Genomic DNA, 22,937 nt, shown 5'->3' with positions numbered 1-22,937 from the left:
GAGGCGGGTGGATCACAAGGTCAGGAGATCGAGACCATCCTGGCTAACACGGTGAAACCCCCTCTCTACTAAAAATACAAAAAAATTAGCCGGGCGCGGTGGCGGGTGACTGTAGTCCCAGCTACTCCAGAGGCTGAGGCAGGAGAAAGGCGTGAACCCGGGAGATGGAGCTTGCAGTGAGCCGACATCACGCCACTCCACTCCAGCCTGGGCGACAGAGCAAGACTCAGTCTCAAAAAAAAAAAACAAACAAAAAGTGGTGGATTCGCCTAGGAGAAAGTACTATTTATTCTACGGGGATAAAGAGGAGAGAAGAGGAAGTACATTCAAAAAGAGAAGAGGTCAAAGATATGATAATATAAGGAAAATAGGGATGGAGTCTCTGAACTAAATCCTAATTTTCCTTTCCCGACTCAAATTAGATCTTACTACCTTTACGAAGCCTACGTCAATCCTCTAAAACTGGATTAGAAGCTCTCAACCTAGTAGTAGAGTGAATGGAGATTAATTGTAGAGTATTAATTTTTTTTCAAATATTCTCTTTCTTAGGTCCAAGTGTGCATATTCTAGGGCAATTCCTGCCTCTTTTTTTTCTTACATCTGTGTACGCCTGACTCAAGATTATGATATTTGTGAGGCAAGAAATCATGTCCATCGTGTGCACCATTGTATTCCCAGTGCCTAACAGTGCTAACTACATAGTTGGTCCCTAGCAAATGTCCGTGGGATGAATGAACAAATGAGTAAATGAAAGTTATTTACTACTACATAGAAAGAAAGAGGAGGCATGAAAAAGACTAGGGTGAGCAACTTTGAATAGAGAAAAATGGAAGATAAAGTATGCAAATCTATATTGGACAAAGCTAACTTTTCTGTGTATCTCGGTTTTTGTTTTTTTCTCCCCTGAAGACAAATGCTGTGACAAGTTCAGATTTCCTCAGCCTAGCAAGGGGTGAGGCTAGATCATTTCTAGGGTGATTCATCATCAGATATAGCTCTCAGTGGAGGAAGTGGTGATGTTGATGATTAAGCAGAAGGCATTTCCCCCCAAGGAGAGATGTTAGGAGAGCCTTGTGTCCTGGAAGTGCTGTTTTTCATTGAGATGCAAAGTTGAGATCTTAATCTCTTGGAACATTGCTGGTTCCCTGGACTGCTCAGTAAGAGACAAGCAATACAAATAATAATACACAGTATCTTACTTTGTACAGCTTTTCTCAGCTCTTAGAGCACTGTTATATCCATCACCTTATGAGACTAGCTGTCACAGTGCACTTATAAGGGAGACAGAATAGGGGATTTGACAACAGAAGCACTAAGGCTCAGAGATGAAATCCAAACTCATGTGGCTAAAAACTGGAACATTTGGGATGGGAACCTGGGGCTTTCTATCACTGGTTTTGTGTGATCATAGTTTTGAGAATTCAGTGCTAAAATAATTGCTTGTGCACAAAATCCCCCAATATACCCTTCTGGATTTGTAAAGAGGAGAAAAATATGCAAGCTAACTGTGGGGAGGAAATTTAGCCAAAGCAAAAACCAATCTTACAGTTGAAACTACTCATATGCTCCTAAAGATGCATCAGGGGAAATGCATCATTCATTGTCTTAGTTAAGCTAGTGTGGTCCTGAATGGGCAATTGTAGAGTTACTTTTTTCTTTTTTTTTAAGTTGCAGTGTTGCATTTTAATGCCTGATGAAGTGTGTGTATTGTGTGCAGCACCCTTACTCCAAAGCACTTAATAAATACTTTCTCATTCATCCATTCCCTTACCCTTGAGAAAAAGGAAAAAATATTTTTCTTAAATCCCTGCTTGCATAATGATAGATGTGGATTTCCTGAACTCTCACCAGATATTTAAATGTTCTTTTAAAAGCTCAGAACTAGAAAGACACATCTGTCCACCATCAACTCTTATAATCAAAAAATCTTTCTAAATGACCTAAAATAGAAGTTGTGTGTTTCCAAGTCCCAGGCCTCATCCTCTTCTCTCTGTATCTCTGGCACTCTATTTTACCTCTCAGGGTATGCTGAAAATCTGATCTTTTTTGATATGGGCACATTAAAGAATCAGAAGATGTTTTCCCCCTGTGTTTTTGATGGAAGGAAGAAAGCAGGATTGGCCAGGATGCATTCTGCATCCAAGAACATGAACAGAAATGAGCCACAGAAAATCTGGAGTGATGGCAGCTGTTGTGAGAGGTGGCAATAAAATGGATTTCTCAGACACAGAGATGTGGTCTCCCACCAGGTGAGACATTTCTAACTCCTGCGGATGGATTGAACCATGAAAACTTCTAGTTTGGGGTCCCGCAGGGGCAATCTATGAATCTTAAAAAAGAGAACATCGACTTCCTATTTCCATTTAGACTATATGCTAAATAAGAACTTTTTTTGCATATTTTAATGTACTCTTTTTTTTGACCCTCAAAGCCATGAAGACACTTTTGAAATCAATGCAGAATAAATTAATCAAACAAAATACTCAACTCATATTAGGTTTTAGTGATTATCAAATCTCTCAATTAATGATTGTAAAGAGTATCACTATATTCATATGGAATAATAATAATTTTTTAGATATATCCCTTTATCAAAAAAGCTTGTGGACTATTGATGAAGAGAAAACCGTGGTCTGCCAACTCACATGACAAGTATGGAACAAATAGGACAGGGGCTCAAATCTCCTTATGAACAGTATTAGATTTCCTCTACACCATCAGTTGAGTTGCTAAAATTCAGGAGTCATGAAGAAAGTCTAGTTTGCACATAATTATCTATTTTTAATGTATATTTAAACTTAGTTTACACTTCAATTATTTTAAAGCTAAGGAAAAATGATTTACATTCTTAAAAGGTAGACTCGGCAGTGATTTACTTACTATTTTTCAAACTGTGCTGGGAGCAGAGAAAGAAATGTAATTAAGTATGATAAAATGAAAAAAAAAAAAAAGAAACACTTGTCCCACCCTCCTCCTGCAATTAAAGCTACTATGTTTTAACTAGATAATCGATGATAGGATTATACCACAATCCCCTTCTCTATATGGTTTTGACATACAGTTGGCTAAAAGTGGAGCTTCTGACAAATTTGGAAGATGGGAGGGAAGCAGAAGCCATTACTCTCAGAAGATTGTGTGATCGGACCTGGTGATGAGCAACTAGAGGGGAGTTTTTAGAGGTTCCAACTTGTCCTCACTGTCTTGATCTAGCTCATTTTCCTGGCTGATGATTCTGCTGGCACATAGTGCCTCCGCTGATGTCCTGAGATAAGACCCCAGAAGGCTGTGGTTATATAGCAAAAACTGCTTCTCCAGAGACTGCAGTTTCCATAGTTATTGCTATTTTCCTCTTCATGCAGGTCCCATTTCAGTGTATGGTTTCTTGGATTTCTCTGCCAGCTTCAAACAGTGCTTCTGTTAAAGTGGTTAGTGAGTATTTCTCTGTTCTCTAACACCTCTGACTATAGTTTAAATGTGTGTCCCCTAGCAAACTCATGTTAAAGTTTAATTTCCATTGTAGCAATACTAAGAGGTAGAACCTTTAAGAGGTGATAGGGCTATGAGAACTCTGCCTCAGAATAAACTACATAATAAATTAATGCCATTATTGTGGAATACAGTGGGTTCATTATTGTGGAGTGGAGAGGATTCTCTCTCTCTCCCTTCTTTTTGCACTTCCACCGTGGAATGTCACAGCAAGATGGCCTTCAAAGGATGCTGGTCCTCATTCTTAAACTTCCCAGCCTCCAGAGCTGTGAGCCAATAAGTTTCTTTTTTTTTTTCTTTTATTATTATTATTATTATTATTATTATTATACTTTAGGCCCTATGGTACATGTGCGCAACGTGCAGGTAAGTTACATATGTATACATGTGCCATGCTGGTGCGCTACACCCACCAACTCGTCATCTAGCATTAGGTATATCTCCCAATGCTATCCCTCCCCCCTCCCCCCATCCCACAACAGTCCCCGAAGTGTGATGTTCCCCTTCCTGTGTCCATGTGTTCTCATTGTTCAATTCCCACCTATGAGTAAGAATATGCGGTGTTTGGTTTTTTGTTCTTGCGATAGTTTACTGAGAATGATGATTTCCAATTTCATCCATGTCCCTACAAAGGACATGAACGCATCATTTTTTATGGCTGCATAGTATTCCATGGTGTAGATGTGCCACATTTTCTTAATCCAGTCTATCATTGTTGGACATTTGGGTTGGTTCCAAGTCTTTGCTATTGTGAATAATGCTGCAATAAACATACGTGTGCATGTGTCTTTATAGCAGCATGATTTATAGTCCTTCGGGTATATACCCAGTAATGGGATGGCTGGGTCAAATGGAATTTCTAGTTCTAGATCCCTGAGGAATCGCCACACTGACTTCCACAAGGGTTGAACTAGTTTACAGTCCCACCAACAGTGTAAAAGTGTTCCTATTTCTCCACATCCTCTCCAGCACCTGTTGTTTCCTGACTTTTTAATGATTGCCATTCTAACTGGTGTGAGATGGTATCTCATTGTGGTTTTGATTTGCATTTCTCTGATGGCCAGTGATGGTGAGCATTTTTTCATGTGTTTTTGGCTGCATAAATGTCTTCTTTTGAGAAGTGTCTGTTCATGTCCTTCGCCCACTTTTTGATGGGGTTGTTTGTTTTTTTCTTGTAAATTTGTTGGAGTTCATTGTAGATTCTGGATATTAGCCCTTTGTCAGATGAGTAGGTTGCGAAAATTTTCTCCCATTTTGTAGGTTGCCTGTTCACTCTGATGGTAGTTTCCTTTGCTGTGCAGAAGCTCTTGAGTTTAATTAGATCCCATTTGTCAATTTTGGCTTTTGTTGCCATTGCTTTTGGTGTTTTAGACATGAAGTCCTTGCCCATGCCTATGTCCTGAATGGTAATGCCTAGGTTTTCTTCTAGGGTTTTTATGGTTTTAGGTCTAACATTTAAGTCTTGAATCCATCTTGAATTGATTTTTGTATAAGGTGTAAGGAAGGGATCCAGTTTCAGCTTTCTACATATGGCTAGCCAGTTTTCCCAGCACCATTTATTAAATAGGGAATCCTTTCCCCATTTCTTGTTTTTGTCAGGTTTGTCAAAGATCAGATAGTTGTAGATATGTGGCATTATTTCTGATGGCTCTGTTCTGTTACATTGATCTATATCTCTGTTTTGGTACCAGTACCATGCTGTTTTGGTTACTGTAGCCTTGTAGTATAGTTTGAAGTCAGGTAGTGTGATGCCTCCAGCTTTGTTCTTTTGGCTTAGGATTGACTTGGCGATGCAGGCTCTTTTTTGGTTCCATATGAACTTTAAAGTAGTTTTTTCCAATTCTGTGAAGAAAGTCATTGGTAACTTGATGGGGATGGCATTGAATCTGTAAATTACCTTGGGAAGGATGGCCATTTTCATGATATTGATTCTTCCTACCCATGAGCATGGAATGTTCTTCCATTTGTTTGTATCCTCTTTTATTTCCTTGAGCAGTGGTTTGTAGTTCTCCTTGAAGAGGTCCTTCACATCCCTTGTAAGTTGGATTCCTAGGTATTTTATTCTCTTTGAAGCAATTGTGAATGGGAGTTCACTCATGATTTGGCTCTCTGTTTGTCTGTTATTGATGTATAAGAATGCTTGTGATTTTTGTACATTGATTTTGTATCCTGAGACTTTGCTGAAGTTGCTTATCAGCTTAAGGAGATTTTGGGCTGAGACAATGGGGTTTTCTAGATATACAATCATGTCATCTGCAAACAGGGACAATTTGACTTCCTCCTTTCCTAACTGAATACCCTTGATTTCCTTCTCTTGCCTAATTGCCCTGGCCAGAACTTCCAACACTATGTTGAATAGAAGTGGTGAGAGAGGGCATCCCTGTCTTGTGCCAGTTTTCAAAGGGAATGCTTCCAGTTTTTGCCCATTCAGTATGATATTGGCTGTGGGTTTGTCATAAATAGCTCTTATTATTTTGAGATACGTCCCATCAATACCTAATTTATTGAGAATTTTTAGCATGAAGGGTTGTTGAATTTTGTCAAAGGCCTTTTCTGCATCTATTGAGATAATCATGTGGTTTTTGTCTTTGGTTCTATTTATATGCTGGATTACATTTATTGATTTGCGTATATTGAACCAGCCTTGCATCCCAGGGATGAAGCCCACTTGATCATGGTGGATAAGCTTTTTGATGTGCTGCTGGATTCTGTTTGCCAGTATTTTATTGAGGATTTTTGCATCAATGTTCATCAAGGATATTGGTCTAAAATTCTCTTTTTTTGTTGTGTCTCTGCCAGGCTTTGGTATCAGGATGATGCTGGCCTCATAAAATGAGTTAGGGAGGATTCCCTCTTTTTCTATTGATTGGAATAGTTTCAGAAGGAATGGTACCAGCACCTCCTTGTATCTCTGGTAGAATTCGGCTGTGAACCCATCTGGTCCTGGACTTTTTTTGGTTGGTAAGCTATTGATTATTGCCACAATTTCAGCTCCTGTTATTGGTCTATTCAGAGATTCAACTTCTTCCTGGTTTAGTCTTGGGAGGGTGTATGTGTTGAGGAATTTATCCATTTCTTCTAGATTTTCTAGTTTATTTGCGTAAAGGTGTTTGTAATATTCTCTGATGGTAGTTTGTATTTCTGTGGGATCGGTGGTGATATCCCCTTTATCATTTTTTATTGTATCTATTTGATTCTTCTCTCTTTTTTTCTTTATTAATCTTGCTAGCGGTCTATCAATTTTGTTGATCCTTTCAAAAAACCAGCTCCTGGATTCATTGATTTTTTGAAGGGTTTTTTGTGTCTCTATTTCTTTCCTTCAGTTCTGCTCTGATTTGAGTTATTTCTTGCCTTCTGCTAGCTTTTGAATGTGTTTGCTCTTGCTTTTCTAGTTCTTTTAATTGTGATGTTAGGGTGTCAATTTTGGATCTTTCCTGCTTTCTCTTGTGGGCATTTAGTGCTATAAATTTCCCTCTACACACTGCTTTGAATGCATCCCAGAGATTCTGGTATGTTGTGTCTTGGTTCTCATTGGTTTCAAGGAACATCTTTATTTCTGCCTTCATTTCGTTATGTACCCAGTAGTCATTCAGGAGCAGGTTGTTCAGTTTCCACGTAGTTGAGCGGTTTTGAGTGAGATTCTTAATCCTGAGTTCTAGCTTGATTGCACTGTGATCTGAGAGATAGTTTGTTATAATTTCTGTTCTTTTACATTTATTGAGGAGAGCTTTACTTCCAAGTATATGGTCAATTTTGGAATAGGTGTGGTGTGGTGCTGAAAAAAATGTATATTCTGTTGATTTGGGGTGGAGAGTTCTGTAGATGTCTATTAGGTCCACTTGGTGCAGAGCTGAGTTCAATTCCTGGGTATCCTTGTTGACTTTCTGTCTCGTTGATCTGTCTAATGTTGACAGTGGGGTGTTAAAGTCTCCCATTATCAATGTGTGGGAGTCTAAGTCTCTTTGTAGGTCACTCAGGACTTGCTTTATGAATCTGGGTGCTCCTGTATTGGGTGCATATATATTTAGGATAGTTAGCTCTTCTTGTTGAATTAATCCCTTTACCATTATGTAATGGCCGTCTTTGTCTCTTTTGATCTTTGTTGGTTTAAAGTCTGTTTTATCAGAGACTAGGATTGCAACCCCTGCCTTTTTTTGTTTTCCATTTGCTTGGTAGATCTTCCTCCATCCTTTTATTCTGAGCCTATGTGTGTCTCTGCACGTGAGATGGGTTTCCTGAATACAGCACACTGATGGGTCTTGAGTCTTTATCCAATTTGCCAGTCTGTGTCTTTTAACTGGAGCATTTAGTCCATTTACATTTAAAGTTAATATTGTTATGTGTGAATTTGATCCTGTCATTATGATGTTAGCTGGTTATTTTGCTCGTTAGTTGATGCAGTCTCTTCCTAGTCTCGATGGTCTTTACATTTCGGTATGATTTTGCAGTGGCTGGTACCGGTTGTGCCTTTCCATGTTTAGCGCTTCCTTCAGGAGCTCTTTTAGGGAAGGCCTGGTGGTGACAAAATCTCTCAGCATTTGCTTGTCTGTAAAGTATTTTATTTCTCCTTCACTTATGAAGCTTAGTTTGGCAGGATATGAAATTCTGGGTTGAAAATTCTTTTCTTTAAGAATGTTGAATATTGGCCCCCACTCTCTTCTGGCTTGTAGGGTTTCTGCCGAGAGATCCGCTGTTAGTCTGATGGGCTTCCCTTTGATGGTAACCCAACCTTTCTCTCTGGCTGCCCTTAACATTTTTTCCTTCATTTCAACTTTGGTGAATCTGACAATTATGTGTCTTGGAGTTGCTCTTCTCGAGGAGTATCTTTGTGGCGTTCTCTGTATTGCCTGAATCTGAATGTTGGCCTGCCTTGCTAGATTGGGGAAGTTCTCCTGGATAATATCCTGCAGAGTGTTTTCCAACTTGTTTTCATTCTCCCCGTCACTTTCAGGTACACCAATCAGACGTAGATGTGGTCTTTTCACATAGTCCCACATTTCTTGGAGGCTTTGTTCATTTCTTTTTATTCTTTTTTCTCTAAACTTCCCTTCTCGCTTCATTTCATTCATTTCATCTTCCAGGGCTGATACCCTTTCTTCCATTTGATCGCATCGGCTCCTGAGGCTTCTGCATTCTTCACATAATTCTCGAGCCTTGGTTTTCAGCTCCATCAGCTCCTTTAAGCACTTCTCTGTATTGGTTATTCTAGTTATACATTCTTCTAAATTTTTTTCAAAGTTTTCAACTTCTTTGCCTTTGGTTTGAATATCCTCACGTAGCTTGGAGTAATTTGATCGTCTGAAGCCTTCTTCTCTTAGCTCGTCAAAGTCATTCTCTGTCCAGCTTTGTTCCGTTGCTGGTGAGGAACTGCGTTCCTTTGGAGGAGGAGAGGTACTCTGCTTTTTAGAGTTTCCAGTTTTTCTGCTCTGTTTTTTCCCCATCTTTGTGGTTTTATCTACTTTTGGTCTTTGATGATGGTGATGTACAGATGGGTTTTTGGTGTGGATGTCCTTTCTGTTAGTTTTCCTTCTAACAGACAGGACCCTCAGCTGCAGGTCTGTTGGAGTACCTGGCCGGCCGTGTGAGGTGTCAGTCTGCCCCTGCTGGGGGGTGCCTCCCAGTTAGGCTGCTCGGGGGTCAGGGGTCAGGGACCCACTTGAGGAGGCAGTCAGCCCGTTCTCAGATCTCCAGCTGCGTGCTGGGAGAACCACTGCTCTCCTCAAAGCTGTCAGACAGGGACATTTAAGTCTGCAGAGGTTACTGCTGTCTTTTTGTTTGTCTGTGCCCTGCCCCCAGAGGTGGAGCCTACAGAGGCAGGCAGGCCTCCTTGAACTGTGGTGGGCTCCACCCAGTTCCAGCTTCCAGGCTGCTTTGTTTACCTAAGCGAGCCTGGGCAATGGCGGGCGCCCCTCCCCCAGCCTCGCTGCCGACTTGCTGTTTGATCTCAGACTGCTGTGCTAGCAATCAGTGAGACTCCGTGGGAGTAGGACCCTCTGAGCCAGGTGCGGGCTATACTCTCCTGGGGCACCGTTTCCTAAGCACGTCGGAAAAGCACAGTATTCGGGTGGGAGTGGCCCGATTTTCCAGGTGCCGTCTGTCACCCCTGGAAAGGGAACTCCCTGACCCCTTGCGCTTCCCGAGTGAGGCAATGCCTCGCCCCTGCTTCGGCTGGCGCACGGTGCACTCACCCACTGACCTGCGCCCACTGTCTGGCACTCCCTAGTGCGATGAACACGGTACCTCAGATGGAAATGCAGAAATCACCCGTCTTCTGCATCGCTCGTGCTGGGAGCTGTAGACCGGAGCTGTTCCTATTCGGCCATCTTGGCTCCTCCTATCGAGCCAATAAGTTTCTGCTTATTATAAATTATCCAGATGGACTGAACAGTGAAAACTTCTAGTCTGGATTTCCCCATGGGTAATCTGCAAATCTTAAAAAGGAGAACTTTGTTTGTGGTATTGTGTTATCACAGCACAAAACATAAGGCCATTCATTAAGTTCACCGTCTTATATTGGTCTGGTTGTGACACCCCAAAAAAATTGTAATAGTAACATCAAAGGCCATTTCTGGCCTTTATAGAGGCTTTGTTTCCTTAACTAAATCCTAATAAAGACTCTAAAACAAGACCAAAAAAAACATAAAATGAATAAGATTAACAACCTACAAAAGTGATTCACTGTGAGACATGATTGTTAATGTGTTGCCCAATGGGATCAAGTTAGTTCATTATCTGCTTTCTATAATGAGTTTATTTCTTAAACTAATAGCAAAAATAACATTGACTACAGGGATACTTCATTTTATTGGGCATATCTTTATTGTACTTTGCAGATATTGAGTTTTTTCCTAATTGAAAATTTGTAATAACCCTATGTCGAACAAGTCTAATGGCACCATTTTTCCAACAGCACGAGCTCACTTTGTGTCTCTGTGTCACATTTTGGTAATGCTCATAATATTTTAACCTTTTCACCGCTAGTGTATCTGTTATGGTGATTTATAATCAGTGACCCTTGATGTTACTATTGCAATTGTTTTGGGATGCCACAACCACACCAATATAAGATGGTGAACTTAATAAATATTGTGTGTGTTCTGACTGCTCCAATGACCAGCCATTCCTCCATCTCTCTCCTTCTTCTCAGGCCTCTCTATTCTCTGAGACAAAAACATACTGAAATTAGGCTAAATAACCTCTGAGTGTTCAAGTGAAAGGACGAGTCACATGTCTCTCACTTTAAATCAAAAGCTAGAAATGATTAAGCTTAATGAGGAGGGCATGTTGAAAGCTAAGACAGGCTGAATGCCAGGCCTCTTGCACTAACCATTAGCCAGGTTGTGAATGCAAAAAGAAACTTCTCGTGGAAGATTAAATGTACTACTCCAGTGAACCCACAAATGATAAGAAAGTGAAACAGCCTTATTGTTGATATGGAGAAGGTTTTAGTGGTCTGGATAGAGTATCAAACTGGCTACATTCCCTTAAGCCAAAACCTAATCCAGAACCAGGCCATAACTCTTCAATTCTGTGAAGGCTGAGAGAGGTAAGGAAACTGCAGGAGAAAAGTTTTAAGCTAGTAGAGGTTAGTTAATTAAGAAAGGGAGCCATCTCCATAACATAATTATGCAAGGTGAAGCAGCAAATTCTGATGGAGAAGCTGCAGCAAGTTATCTAGAAGATCTAGCTAAGATCATTGATGAGAGTGGCTACACTAAACAATAGAGTTTAAATGCAGATGAAACAGCCTCATATAGGAAGAAGATGCCATCTATGATTTTCCAACCTAGGCAGAAGAAATTCATGCTTGGCTTCAAAGCTTCAAAGGACAGGCTGATGCTTTTGTTAGGGGCTAATGCACCTGGCAAATTTAAGTGGAAGCTAGGGTTCACTTACCATTCTGAAATTCTTAGGTTCCTTAAAAATTATGTTAAGTCTACTCTGCCTGTTCTCTATAAATAAAACAAAAAGCCTGGATGACAGCACATCTGTTTACACCATATTTCACTGAATATTTTAAGCCCACTGTTGAGACCTAATGCCAGAAAAAAAAAAAAGTCTCTTTCAAAGTATTACCGTTGCTCATTGATAATGCATCTAGTCACCCAAGAGTTTGGATGGAGATGTACAAGGAGACTAATGTTGTGTTCATGCCTGCTAACACAACATCCATTCTACATGACTCAAGGAGTAATTTTGACTCTCAAGCTTTATTATTTAAGATAAACATTTTGTAAGGCTATAGCTGTGATTCCTCTATTGGATCTGAGCAAAGTAAATCAAAAACCTTTTGGAAAGAATTCACCATTCTAGATGACATTGTGCATATTTGTGATTCATGGGAAGAGGTCAAAAATAGAAGTATTATTAGGAGTTTTGAAGAAGTTGATTCCAGCTCTCATGGATGACTTCGAGGGGTTTAAGACTTTAGTGAAATAACTGCAGATGTGGCAGAAATAGCAAGACAACTAGAATTAGAAGTGGAGCCTTTTCAAGATGTGACTAAATTGCTGTAATCTCATGATCAAACTTGGATGAATGAGGAGTCTTCTTATGGAGGAGAAAAGAAAGTGGTTTCTTGGTTTCTTGAGATGGAATCTACTCTTGGTGAAGATGCTATCAATATTGTTGAAATGAAAGGATTTGGACTATTATATCAACTTGATTGATAAAGCAGTGGCAGGGTTTGAGGGGACTGATTCCAATTTTGAAAGAAGTTCTACTGTGGGTAAAATGCTATCAAACAGCATCATAGGTTACATAGATCCCTTTCATGAAAGGAAACATCAATCCATGTGGCAAATACCATTGTTGTTTTAAGAAATTTTGACAACACTCCAATTTTCAGTAATGACAACCTTGATTAGTCATCAGCTATCAACATCAGAGGCAAGACCCTCTATCAAGCAAAACATTATCACTCAATGAAGGCCTATATGATTATCAGCACTTTTTAGCAATATTTTTAATTAAGGTATATACAATGTTTTTCAAACATAATGCTATTATTGCACACTTAGTAGACTACATTGTACTGTAAATATAACTTTTATATGGCCTGGGAAACCAAAATATTCATGTAATTTGCTTTAATGCGATATTCACTTTATTGTGGTGGCCTGGAACCAACCCCACAATATCTCCAAGATGTGCCTATATTTAGTGAATATTTATTATAACTCAGGCATTGTACATCAATTCTTTCTAATTATTTTGATGCCCCCTCAGTGGAAACATCATCAATTTACAGATGATAAACCTGAGGCTATAAGTTATTAAGGAACTGGCTGAAGAGTCAAACAGCTAGAAAGTGCTGGAGTCAGGTCTACCTGAATCCATTTTTTCTTCCAGTTATTCTACAGCACTGGCATTGTAATGATTCACATGTAGTGCCAACAACTCAGTGTAGCGGCACAGGCTAAGGATAATGGCATGAAAAGAACCTGAGTTCCTTTTGATTGTGGGAAGCCTGGGATTGCATCTCTCCTTTAACTGTCCTATTTAATGCCTTCCAGTTATCTGTGCTATTATGTTCTTATTGTTCAACATTTAGTATTTTTAGTTACTTCCAATCAGAGACATATGAATGAATACTTCATAAAGAGATATTACATCTGGAAAATATTGTGATTAATAACGATTCTCAACAGTGAAAATTAATTGGACTTTTTCTTTCCTTGCATTACAAATTTCTTAAGCCCAGCCAATTCCCTTTGATTTGATGGTCTCCAAGCAAATTTCACTTTGCAAATTTATTTTCTCAGGTACTTTGATAATGGGAGTCAATTGTCCTTTATACCAGCTTTATATAATCACTAATTCACAGGAATAATCCAAATTACTTCAAATAAACCTTGATTCACAAATCCATAAGTGACTTGAAATAACTACTTTTTCTTTCTTATGAAACATACAGCTATGAGTTGTCCATTTGGGGTGGGAGAAAATAGAAAAGAATGTAGACAAAATTCTTATACAAACCAAACATCCATCAAAAGAAACAGGAAATTACTATATTATACTTCTGGGCTATCACTAAATTTTCAAAATGAAACGAATTTAGCTCTTTTTTAATCTCTAAAAATAATGGAGTAGAGGTGAACAAAGAAAATGAGCTAAGTTCAAGTCAGAACAGTCACAAATCAGTAACAGGTTAAAGGCATGTTCATTGCTGATGGCAACATACAGCCCTAGATGATGTGTGGAAGACAGACACATTCTGATTCTTAATCACATTCCAAATTCAACCTCCAAAGATGAATTGTTAAGACATCCTTTCACTCCCATCTCCTCCTGAAACATGCTAATCTTCAAAGCTGGGGTCAACTTAAAAGACAAAAGAAATTAGGATGATTTGCTCTTTGTTTTTAATTTAGTTTTTAAAAAACATGCCATTAGGCTTATTTGACTATACTTATAAACTTATTTGTAACATTTAAGCAGAGAATACACTAAAGAACTTTTCAGTTCCAGAAATGGGCAAAAAGGCCGGGCACGGCCACTCACGCCTGTAATCCCAGCACTTTGGGAGGCCGAGGCAGGCGGATCACGAGGTCAGGAGTTCGAGACCAGCCTGGCCAACATGGTGAAACCCAGTCTCTACTAAAAATCTAAAAATTAACCGGGCGTGGTGATGCGCACTTGTAATCACAGCTACTCAGGAGGCTGAGGCAGGAGAACTGGTTGAACCCGGGAGGCGGTGGTTGCAGTGAGCCGAGATCATGCCACTGCACTCCAGCCTAGGAGACAGAGCAAGACTCCGTCAAAAAAAAAAAAAAAAAAAAAAAAAATGAAATGGGCAAAAAAAAGGGAGAAAATAAAAAGTAAAAATTAATGCATTTCTGTTGATTACATTAGGCCTCCTTTTTAAAAACATATTTTTGATGAACTTCTCAGTAATGAAATTTTAAACAGCAAAGTCAAAGTTGCAGAGTCAAAGAGTTTTTCAAACGTGGTTCCTGGTTCCTGTTATGATGTCCTCGGTGACTTCAGTGATGGAGTCATGCGTGAAGAAAAGTTACTAAGCTACAAATGCCTATGTGTGATTTGCATGCAATGTTCACATGCCTTATTCTGTTTTGTGTATATCTCCATTTTTAATTCAAATTTTGTAAACAAAATTATTATCACCTCTTCTCAATGGCTCACATATGCACATGAATCCTTATTGACCTCTCCATGTAAGCACAACACATATGACGACTTATTGGTATAAAAGAAAAATCAGAAGGATGAAAAAGAGAGATCTCCTTGACAGTGTCTATAGAACACGCCTTTTTTTTTTTTTTTTTTGAGGCTGTTGCCCCGGCTGGAGTGTAGTGATGAGATCTCGGCTGACTGCAACCTCTGCCTCCCTGATTCAAGCGATCCTCTCACCTCAGCCTCCTGAGTAGCTGGGATTACAGGCACGTACTACCATGCTTGGCTAATTTTTGTATTTTTAGTAGAGACAGGGTGTCACCATGTTGGCCAGGCAGGTCTCGAACTCCTGACCTCAAGTGATCCACTTGCCTTGGCCTCCCAAACTGCTGGGATTACAGGTGTGAGCCAACTCTCCTGGCCCAGAACATGCTTTTTAAAAGAAATCTTCATTGTCAATAGTACTGAAGTACTAGTTGAAAATGAGTTTTGCAAATCTAGTCTGGCTCTAGATGAAACTTGAGAAGAATGCAAGCTGGCCGCTGGATCCCTTCCTGAGGCTGCAGTGACTGCCTTTTTTTTTCTTCTGGAAGCCTTTCCTCCTTTGTACTCCCAGCTCTTCTTGCTTTCAGCCTGCTTACCTCTCAGCATTAATGAGAATTATCTGATTGTGATCTGAAGAACACATTCCTCCCAGAGTTACTTACATCAGACTAAGGGACCCTAAAAAATGAAAACACATTGATACCTCAAAATGGGATTTCCCAAGATGAGTATGGGTTTAAGTATTATCATGAGTAGTTAAAAATATATTTTCAATAATAATTTTGAAGACTTTATCCTTTATTAATCACATCTACTGGTCATTGTGTAAAAACAGAACCATGAAATAACAGGATCTATTAACCTGGAAAAGCAGTATCAGTGATGTCTTATATCCCTGGCCATACTGATTTGTAAAAATGTGCAAGTCCCACAGAGCAGGTGTATTTGTCTATTTTACTTTCTAATGTCACTCAAGGGCCTAAGACAGTTCTTGGAACACAACAAGCACTTAGTAAATGCTTGATGAATGAATAGATGATTTTATTTATTGATTGTCCGTAAAGCCACAGACCAAGGAAAAGAGGCCTTTGAACTTCAAAACATTCCCTCTCTCTTTAAGATTTATGAAGTAATGGGAAATGTATGTTGACTCACGGAGTAACAATGAGGAAATAGGCATTGGAACAAGGACTCTGTTGACATCAGTACTTCAGGTAAATGAATAGGACCATAGATGCTTGATCTCTTACCCCATTTTTGCATTCTATCATGAGCCCTGCAGCCAAGATCCATACCTCTTCCCACATTAACCCTAAGTATGTTAATGATATTGGAAAGCTTTAGTACTGACTGGTTAACATGTTCCAGGGAATTTAGGTGGGTTGAACTGTATGATAAAGTCATAACCTTTTAATCTATCTGAACATTTAGACAATCTGTTGGTAAGGTGTAAACTATGGCCCTGCCATGAATGTCATAAATAAAGGCTGGACCATTTTCACACCTGACACTATATACTACACTTGTCTTCAAATGATGGACACACAATTACAGCAATGCATTTTACAGTGCATTCACCATTAAAGAAACCACAGACACCAACACACTGTAATGAGTACTTATGTTTAGGAAAATAAATACAGATATGCTTTATTTTTCAGAAGAAAGGAGAAGAAAGGAAGGAAGGAAAGAAGGGGGAAGGAAATAGCAAGGGGAAAGTAAATGGAATAGAGACATGCTTATATAATTGTTCTCAAGGTCTAAAAGAATTTGCTCTAGAAGGATTATTATAATATGAAGCTTATATTTTTCCTACATTTCATATATCAGGAGCAGGCACTATTTCTAGGCCAAGGTGTCTTCATCTTTTAAACTCCCAATGTCTGCATTTTTCTACAACTTTTGACTGTGAGTGTATGTGTGTGCATTTTCCCTGAGTATTGGATAAAGTGCTCATTTATTTGCTCTGGTATATTGTCCTAAACCTTAATCCAATAAACCTGCCAAATATATGGTCCAGAGTCCTGTGGCTCCCTAACAAAAGATAAAATGACTTTAGCCATACTGGACCTGGCAGCTGGTCAAAATCAGTGACTCACAAATACAAATCAGTTGCTATAAGACAGAGGCAGACAGTTGTTAAGTCAGGCTCTTCAAGGAGACTGCTGAGGCCAGGTAGGTATTAGTAGTCAATGATAAATCAAGCTCAGTGTTTAGAAATGACCACAGTTCCCTAAGCATCCTACTTATCACCCTCATGGACTCCCTTCCTATTAAGATTAATAAATATGCAAGAGACCAACAGTAATCTGAAGGGATTACTTTTATCCAAAGGACAAATATGCTTTATAATGAGTGCCCAATGGAATGGCTGCAATCATTCTAGTACCTTTGCATGCACTGGGCACTGCATGTATAAATAAGTCATTATTAGCATAAAATATATTAGGCAACCAAAGTAGACATGTGGAAGGAAAAGCAGAAGCTGTTGGCAGAAAGAGTCGTAACTGCATTTTTAAAAAAATTCGGTTATAAGGGATCCAATTATTGAATCAACAAATATTTATTCATTCAACAAATGTTTCAGTTCCTACCATATACCGAGGATTGGGGTTATTGCTGAAGAAAATGGCGAACGTGACAGTTCCTAATCTTAATGAACACATAGTCTAGGGCACATTCATGATGAAAAGGCATTTGGTTTATTTACTTGTAGGGTTTTGAGGGTAGTTGTACTTATTTATATATTTTTAACGTGAAGGATCAGGTTGCCTTAAAAGGAATGAAATATTGGAGGATGTCTTAAAGATAATTTTTCACTGATGGCGGAACCGTGGCCCTGAGGACAGATTGCCATCAGTAACAGCTGTGAGGCTTGCGTAGGTCATGAGGGCTTTTTCATTCGAATATTCAGTTCTTTTTAAAAGCTGTTGTTTTTCACAAGATGCATTTCGTGATCTTGAAATTCACCTCTACTCATTTGGGACAGCCTATCCCAGACTCTTGGGAATATATTATTCTGACATATGATTTCATGTAGATTATACATACTTTGTTAATGCCTTCTGTGGAGACTAACTGGCTGTTAAAAGTCTCTAAAAAGACACCCACCTATTTTCTTTAGGACATGGTTCTATATTACTATTTATAACTTAGCCTAAAGGATTTCAATTTTATCACCCAAAGTCTAGTATTGCCCCAAAGACCACGAGATATTCTTAATCTTTGTGTGCACCAACTTGAATATTCTCAGAAATGATCCCCTCAAAACTCCTCTGTTCCCACAAAGAAGTTCCTCCTTTCACCCCATAGAACAACACTGAACAAATACATTCTGTTAATTTTAGAATAGCCCTATTGTCTCTTCATGCAGTCATCAAGGCTTCATAACTATTGAAATCCACTCTCAGAGGGCCATGATTCATAGTCGAGACAATTTAAAAATATCAATACAATCTTCAATGTTTTCCTTTTTACCAGATAGAAATATAAATACCAGATCATCAGTTTCAAAAAATGGGTGGGTGACAACTCTAGTGCTCTATCGTGGAATAACAAATAAGTTTCAGCTTATGTGATACCTCACTCCAACAGTACTGTCTACTTTGAGTGCTGTGCTGAGAAGGCTGCTAAGTGCAGGTAAAAGTGTATTATTCCTCATGAGGAGAGTTTGTTGTGGGTCCTGACAGTAAGAAGTAGCTGCAGTCCTGTCAATATTTACTTATCCAGAGCCTAGCTCTGACATTTACTGGCTGTGCGAACTTAGGTAATTCACCTAACGTCTCAAAATATACTTCCTCATCTCTATGAGAGGGCAAACTAAATCAGTGTTTTCCAAATTATGGCCCCATGGATAGGAAGCAGCAGATTTAGAAATGGGCCAGGTTTGTAAAAGGATTCCGGTGCCTTGTCCTGAATTTCTTAATCAGAATCTCTTTACAGCCTGAAAATCTTAATTTTTAAATAAAGACATTTGCAAGGCATTGATGCTCAACTACGTTTGACAACTGCTGGGTTAATTGAGCTATGAAGTCTTCTTCAGCTATAGCATTATGTTCCATTTAGATTCTAGAAAATACAGCCAAAGCATAACTGAGTTGAGTAAGTGCCCATCTGAAAGCTCTCTAGTGGAGATATTCCTATGGAATTCCAAAGGACCAGGCAACAGTTACAAATCAACACTAAGACTCAGGAGATTTCCCTAACCTGGCCTTTGCAATTGCAGGAAAGTGGTTTCCAGCACAGCCTTCCAGGACTTCCTGCCTGCTGCTCATTGCCTCTTCTGTGGGTCTCTTCCCTTCATGGAATCAGAATATGCCTCTGATTTGTTGATGATCATTAAATCCATATCATCTTTTATTTTTGAAGTTTAAGGGCGAAAAAAGAGCTGAAAACTATTATCCTTTGAATCCCTTTTACCTAGAAGAAATAACATAAGAAAGGGACATCTGCCAGGGTATTAACTCCTTTTAAAGAATTAGCAATGAGGAGAAAAATAAAAATAAAAAAATTTAGTAAGACTTAGTAGGTGAGACTAATGAGGGTATAAAAAATGCTGAATGGAGCAGTTCTATCCCATTTCATAATGGCAGTAAGGATTCTGACAAAATATCCATTAGCAATTCCTTTCTAAGATAACTTAATTTCCTGATTAAACATGCATTTCTAAATCATATTGACATTTTAAGAGAGAAACAAATAATGGTGCCAATTCTCTTGGGCACAGGGGAAAGAAAACCTCCTTTTTCTTTCCGACCACAGTTGCACAGCCTCTTTCATTTCTTTCTATCTTAATGCCCAGAAAGAACCACATAGTTCAAAAACTGCCTGAATCTAAACATTGCATTTTGACCAGCTTGGAGAGGAAACCAATTTTAGATAGCAAAAGAATTTCTGTGTTGGCTAGCTCAGCTCACATCTGTATGAGTTTGAATACATTTGTTTTCCCTGATTATGTGTATATTTGTATGCTTGGAGGCATGGGCAGAACATGGTTTTCTTGGACTAAACTAGGGTTGGTAAACTATGCCTTAAATATGGCCTGCCATTTGTTTTTGTAAATAAAGTTTTATTGGAACACAGGCACATTTCTTCATTTGCGTAGTGTCTATGGCTGCCTTCACAGAGTTGAATAGTTGTGACAGAAGCTATATGGCCTGCAAAGTCAAAATATTTACTATTTGGCCCTTTACAAAAGCATTTTGCCAACAATTGGGCTACAGATTTTGTAATCTAGTCAGTACCCTATGCAAAAAAGAGGAGCTCATTGAGCGCAGCTGCATGTGGACCAATGGGTTGTTCTACAAGCAAGGCTGGCGAGCAAAAGACTTCCACAGAGGTTGTATGCAGATGTCTTGTGCACAGGTGAGTTCCTTGAAAACCCTGGCTTCACTAAGAACACTGAAGATCTGAAAAGCTTCCTTCTCTGCTCAGAAAAGCAAGGAAAGACCAGTTCCTCTACTTTTTTTAAAAAGAAGCTTTAATTTATTTATAGCTTCAGTTGTCATTCTGTTCTCTTCCTCCTCAGTAAATTTGCTTTATAGAAAGGGACCATATAGTAAAATCTTGAGAGATCAGCAGCCATTTGCAGGTTGGGACTTTGCTTTTCACTTCCCAAATCATCTCTTTTTACACATGATACCATAAGAAAGCATCTGGGATATTCTCAACAAGAAAATTAAGAAAATTCATTTCAGAAGAAGGTTTTAAATCAAAAGCATATTTCTTTTCTTTTAAAAATTGATTTATATTCCAATTTTTCCTATTTGCCTCAATTAGAATTATATTTTTCATTTATTAAAACATGGCATTTAAAATCAGGAGTTACATAGAATGAAGTTGCTGTTATGATTAAAAAAAAGAAACAAAAAACAAAAAATAAAAGGCACATACTGTACTAAAGGATGGAACTGTGTTTTAAAGTCCGGCCATGTGGCTTCTTATGGAAATATAATGAGTTAAAGATGAAATTCCGTTTTTAGTTTGCATACATCTTGCAAAGATTCTACTCAGTAAAATGGTAATTGGAGTCTTTTTTACAATAAATATTATACTTTCTAATCCTAATATTGTAAGCTATAAAATGTCTTCCATTTCCCTAACATATGCTTTTTGTCCTGTTTCTCAGTCCAAGAGACAGAAATAAAATAAACACCTTAATGAACACAATGCTGTTCCTCTTGAGACTCCGCGCCTATCTTACGGACATAACATGGACCAGGGATTTTGAAGATTCTCCCTAGAGAGCAAAAACTTGCCTCATTTCTCGACCCAATGTGGTCTGCAGAAGTATTCAGTCTGGTTTGTTGCTAAATTGCTATAGCATTCTCATAAGTTGCAATTTGCAATTATAAGTGAATTTGTGAAGTGTAAATTGTTAATTTTCCCCTTTGGAACTGATAGTAAAGCACTCCAAAATGGCAGTGAAATTGGGGTGGGGTCATTTCAGACAGTGGGAAGTTGATCATGAAAATATGGCTCTCTGTTGGTCTTTTTGTTAATTGCAAAAACATGGAGGAACTCCTGTTGAGAAATCATACTGGAAACAAAATATTTGAATACTTCTCCCTAGTGATTACAGTCACATGATGAGAGGAAATAAAACTTTTGGGGAAAGGATTTTTAGGCATTGGGTGCTCAAGTGCTTACTTGTCTCAACTTGACTAGTCAGTGTGTGGACTCATCCAATAACCATTTATTTCTTCTATCAATGCAAACATCCTGACTGTCGTACATTCCAGTGAGGGGAAAATTCTGCAGAGATGTGCATAAAGTCATCGCAGCTGCTCTACCATCTGACAACCTGATGGTCATGGGGGACCTCAATGCACATGTTGGCGGTAGTGCCAAAATGTGGAAGAAAATTATTGGACCACAGAGGATTAGTCTCTTCCTGCATGGTGAACAGACAGAGCAAAAACTTATAATCACAGACAACAGCGTCAATCGTATAAGTTAGGAGAAAAATATCATGGATATGCCACAAATCAAAAACAGTGACATCACACCCATTCTGCCATTGTTTCACAGCAGAATGCCAACAAGCTGACAATCTGAATGGGTCTGAGATCGTTACCCAATATGCTTCAAATCAGGAGAGCATAGGGGTGGGTGTTGTGCAGTACCTCTGAGATTGATATTTTAATAAATTCAAATCACAGCAAATAATAGTACTAATAAGTAAGTTTTCAAGGATAATAGAGGAACCATTATCATCTTAGTCGTTACTTGCCTATAAACACACCAAATTTCCAACAATATTGTGGTATTTTTCATTATACAACATTACTTTTAGTGGTTTCCCAACTCTGCAATATTGTAATTCTGGTTACTCCATGACATTTCCACCTCCTTATCCACACTATATGCATCTGTTGAAATCTCGACTAGTTTAAAAGCTCAGCTCAAGTGTCACTTTTTCTTTAAACTTGCTCTTCCCACGCTAGATTGAAGTTATCTTTTTCTCCTCAGAAGACTGTAACATATCTTTGGTAAATGCTAGGGACTTAAGAATATGTACTTTTATTATAGTTATGTATATGTCTTAATTGACCTACAAAATGTTTTGCCTTCTTCAGTTCAGAAAACTTCATATGCCCATTTTGTTTTCCAAGAGCAAATATTTGTTACACAGTAAGTTCTCAATTAATAGTGTTTAATCGAAGCTAAGTTAGTTTGGGTCTGACACTGATTTGAGCACTGTATTTTGCTTTCCAGATTCTTCCAGGACCCTGTTTCCTGATATCAGTTTGATTATGTCCTTCAAATTGGTATTTAGAGAATGATGGCTTCTATTTTTCTCCTTTAAGTGTCCTAAGACCATACAGAGTGTCTTAGTCCTAGCAGCGTTCAAGGACAGTGATTTCAGCTCTGATTTGTCAAAGAAAAAATTGGCCATATGCAGTCTCCATGGTAAAAGCTAGTGGTAAATTCACTTCATGCCTCCTTGCAAGCTGGCTTTCTAAAATACCATGGATAAACTTTTATAATATCCATAAAGAAACAATTGTTTTCAATGATGCGAAATGAATGTTTAATATCCTTTTCCTGATTAACCTGTTCTTTTGACCAATTTTCTCAATGATCCTTTTTTCTTAGAGAAGGTTGTATCCAGTAATTGAATTAAAATTCAAGTGTTTAATACTTTAAAATAATAGTCAAGTGTGGTAAGAAACCCATAATGGGGAGAAATCAAAGTCTAAGTTTCTGAGAACACAATGGTAGTAAATGTAAGAAAAATGATCTCGAATGAAATGAAGTGAGTTCTA

This window comes from Pongo abelii, chromosome 7 (assembly GCF_028885655.2).
Source record: "Pongo abelii isolate AG06213 chromosome 7, NHGRI_mPonAbe1-v2.0_pri, whole genome shotgun sequence".
NCBI classification, from domain to species: Eukaryota; Metazoa; Chordata; class Mammalia; order Primates; family Hominidae; genus Pongo; species Pongo abelii.
This window is presented reverse-complemented; position numbering follows the sequence as displayed.